Consider the following 4661-nt stretch of genomic DNA (forward strand, 5'->3'; position numbering starts at 1 on the left):
GGTCCTGCCCTGAGTTCAGCATGTGGGACTCTGTCCACTGAACATTAGTAATGAGCTCGTGACTTGGAAGTCATGGGACCTAGACAAAAACTGTCTCTGGGGATTGTTGGGATGGTCAAGCCAAAGTGGAGCCAATCCAAAGAAGTGGGGGAGGGGAAGAAATTGCAAATGTGGATGACTCTGAGATGTATGTAAGAGACAGGGCCGGGTGGTGGGGTGGTGGCCACAGCGAGGGGGTTATTTATCCTTGCAGCATTTGAAATGAAACTCGGGGTCTTGCGCATGGCAGGGCAGGCATTCTACTGCCGCTATAGTCCCAGACTCGCAGTCTCACTGTGTAGCCCAAACTGGCCTTGAACTCATTATGTAGCTCAGGGTGGCCTTGAATTCACAAGTCTCCTGCCTTTTGAGTGCTCTTGCTCCTCAGCAGACTGAGTACAATCCTCCTCTGCTTTGTGAGAGCTGAGGTGAGAGGAGGGGTTAGCATGGAGCCCCCAAGAGCTGTCAGAGACCAAGATGCCACCCCAGGAGGCATGGAGAGCCGGGAGGGGTTGTGGGGCCTTTTTGGTAGCATTTCACAATGTGGTGGGAGACATCTCCATCCTCGGCCTCCCAGACACTCCAGGATAAATAATTCAAGGGATTTTGAATAATTGAAAGATGTAAAGGTCTTTATTTCATATCAGCGTGCTCCAGGTTTTCTGAGTGGGTGACTCAGGCGTGTTAGAGAACACATAGGTGATGCTTCCTCCTGTCCCTTAGACCCTCTGCAGGGTACCATGGGCACCTGGGGTCTTCCTCTGTGCAGGTGACTAACCCTTCCAGCTGCTGTCCCGGTGCTTCTCCAGTGTGCCTCTGACCTGCCCCCACCCACGCTCCCTTCCACCCGACACCTTCCCTCCAGGTCTCCATCCATTCCGAGTTGATCTAATAGAAAAGCAGCCCAGCCTTGATGGCTCCAGCTTCTCCCTGCTTCATCCATCCTGCCTCAGAAACACAAAGTACTGTGTTCCTTGTGCAGTGAAAACCCGAAGGCGTGCCCTAGGTTCTGCAGACACAGAGTAGAAATGACCAAGCCCAAGCTGACCTCGTTTCCCACCTCCTGTCCCCAGGGCACAGAAGGCAAATTCTGTTCTCTAAAGATCTTCAGGACCTTTGTGTCCTATTCTTAAATAAGATCCCAGTTCTTGTTATTTATTTATTTTTTGTGTATAGATGTTTTGCCTGCATGTTTATCTGTGCGCTACTCACATGTGATGCCTATGTCGGTCAGAAGACGACATCAGATCCCCTGGAACTGGAGTTAATGGACAGTCGTGAGATGCCATGTGGGTGTTGGGAATGGAATCCAGATCCTCTGGAGGAGTAGTCTTATGCATGGAGCCATTTCTTCAACCCAAATTCCAATTCTTACTCCAGCTACTCCCAGCATGCCTGGCACCTGTACTCTGCTCTGTAGCTGGAGACCTTCTCTCCAGCCCCCGCCAAGCCCTGTTAGTCCCACAGCCCACTTATAAAATAAACACAGAGACACTTAAATTATTTAAACTGCTTGGCCATTAGCTCAGGCCTACCGTTGTCTAGCTCTTACTCTTATATTTAGCCTATTTCTATTAATCTATAAGTTGCCACATGGCTCGTGGCTTACCAGTACCTTACATCTTCCTTGTCATGGCGGCAGCTGGCAATGTCTCCCCCTCTGCCTTCCTGTTCCCCGAATTCTCTTCTCTGCTTGTCCCACCTATACTTCCTGCCTGGCCACTGGCCATTCAGAATTTTATTTACACAGAGCGATATCCACAGCACTTCCCCTTTTTTTTTCTTTTTTAAAAGGAAGGTTTTAACTTTTACATAGTAAAATTACATATAACAAAACAATTATCAAGCAAGAATTACAGTTACAATATTAAAGATATCCTATCTATCTTATATTTGTGAGTCTAAGGTTTTATGTCTAACTTATCTTTTATCATAACTGAGAAAATTATAACTATCTAGTCTTCAACCACATCAAAGACCTCAGAAGGATATAATATTACCTGAGAACCAGGAGAAGGATGCAAGCAACTTTCGGGAGTCTTGCAGGGTAGACAGAGACAGCTGGCAGCCTGGACAGTCACCTAATGTTTCTCAGCAACGTTGGTGCATTCAAATTGGCTACAGGCCTAGAATAACTGACAGATCATTTTCAGAAGCAGGAATTCTGAAAGACCATCTTACCCTGTCTTGGCAGAGTACAGTGGTCGCTTTCCTTGTGTCCCGCTTGTCCAGAAAGGACAGCATTTGTACTGTCAGCAGTTGAGGCAAGGGCAGTTCTTTGCCCAGTAGGCCATTTTGGGCCAAGAAGACAAACTTCCAAATGGAAATGTCTTAGAAGCCCAACATTCTCTCAGGATCAGATCGGTGTTGATAGGAGCAAATGTGTCTCACGTCAAAGAATTCTAAGTTATTTAAATGCCATATTCTCTAGGTCCATGAAGTGTTTGAAGATTACCTGTCCATCTGACCTATGTATCTATAAATCTGGATAACCTAACTAACATAATTATAGAGATGACAAGCATATGTGACAATAAATCTATAAGTCTTATCTACCTAGACAACCTAAGGACTAAGACTTCATGTAAACAAGGCAAACAGTCTGTAAGCAAATGTACAGTAAAAGGACAATGACTTTAAAATTGTGACAATACACAAAATATCTTTAACAGAGGTAGGAATGTATAGTGCAATATGCTATATGATATAACCCTAAATATATATCAGTATACAGAATATCTTAAACAGAAGTAGAACATACATACAGTATGACAGATATAAATTTACATTTGTATCAATATACAAATACTTCAAATAATAGTAAAAATATGTGTACATTATAACAAACATAGTTCTGTATTTGTATCAATATACAAATTATCTTAAACAGGAATATAAAAAGTTTATATTTGTATCAACATATAAGAATTCATAACAGTGCAAATTATCTAAGACTGCTATTTTATTAAATGTGTTTACTAATGTATATGATAGTCTACCATAATATCTTATACCTATCCATTCCATTTATTCTCCCCCCCCCCTTTTTTTGAGACATATTTTCTTTTCTTAAGGAGAGTGCTGAGTTTAATAGTTTCTTCCACCCCAACCCTAGAACCATTATCCATAACCCTGAGAAATATGAAACCTTAGGGAAAAGGGGCATTGTTTTCTTAGAATTGCTTCCTGCTGTTTAGGGGGCGATGGTATCTCTGTTGGGTATTGTGAGAAAGCTCAGATAGTTAAATCTCAGTTAGACTAACTGTAGATTCTGCAGCAACTCTCAGAGTAATGGGTAAGATTGTCTGAAATTCTGGCGAGAAGTGTAGTATGATGATGATTACCATGGCATCATTCTGGATCGGGTAGAGTTGTTGCTGTTGGGGCCCCATCTTCCTTCTGGAGACTTCAGAGATTGCTATTGGAAAAAACTTATTTTTTATCAGAATGGAAGGTTTGGATTTAAAGATGACATGACACATAAGAAAGGATTCCGAGAAATCAAGAGTAAGCATGGAGAGAATTAGAATCTTGAAGACAGTGATCCCTTATTATTGTTCCCTTCTGTCTCACATCACTGCTCATTTCTCCAATGACAGCCCCACAGCCTCATGTGTCATCATTTCCTGCCCCAGGACCTTAGCACTGGCTGGGTCTCCTTCCTGTGGTGCTGTCCCAGCTCCTCTATCAGCCCACCAAATTCTCAGCTTATACAGCGCCCCAGCAGCTCTTAGTGTGGGTGAGCAGGGAGAGGGGAGCTGGTGCCTCTGATGGGGAGACACCACAGGGGCTGTGCTTGGCTAAAATGTCGACCTACTCTTTAGCACTGGGCTTCACCTACCCACTGACTTCTGGGTGTTTTCTGGGCAGAGACCCAAGCCCTGCACACTGCCTATAGGGCTGTGGTTCTCAACCTTTCCAATGCTGGGACCCTTTAATACAGTTCCTCACACTGTGGTGACCCCCAACCATAAAATTATTTTGTGGCTACTTCATAACTGTAATTTTGCTACTGTTATGAGTCATGATGTAAATATCTGAATGCAGGAAATCTGATATGTGAAAGAGTCATTTGACATCCAAAGGGGTCGTGACCCCCATGTTGAGAACCACTACTATGGAGCCACAACCCAGACCTGGTACTGTGTTGGATCTGTCCCCCTCCCCTCCTCTTCTCCTCCCCTCCCCTCCCCTTCCCCTCCTTCTCCACACATGTATAGCCAGCATCTTGAATATCTTCGGTTCCTTAGACCTCTGCAAGCTTTCCATCCACTTTTAATCCCAGATTTCAAGCAACCCTCTGTGTAAAGCATGGCATTTTGTGGCTGGCCCTCCTTGGCCTCCCCTCAGCTCCCTGGCCCTTGTGACCTGTGTTGAATGAATTCAGAGAACACACACAGCGCAGTGTAGCAGCAGCATTTATGACAGGGCAGTGAGGCCTTCTCAGAGGAGAGGGTGGGCGTGGGCCAGAGAGGCATTCTCTCGATTATCTTAAGCACATGGGCTTGGGGCAGAGAGACGGCTCAGTGGCAAAGGGAGCATGCTGTTCTTTCAGAGGACCAGAGTTTGGTTCCAGCACCCATGTGGTTGGTTCAGACACCCACAACCTCAGCTCTAGGAGG

This window comes from Onychomys torridus, chromosome 4 (assembly GCF_903995425.1).
Source record: "Onychomys torridus chromosome 4, mOncTor1.1, whole genome shotgun sequence".
Taxonomy (NCBI): Eukaryota; Metazoa; Chordata; class Mammalia; order Rodentia; family Cricetidae; genus Onychomys; species Onychomys torridus.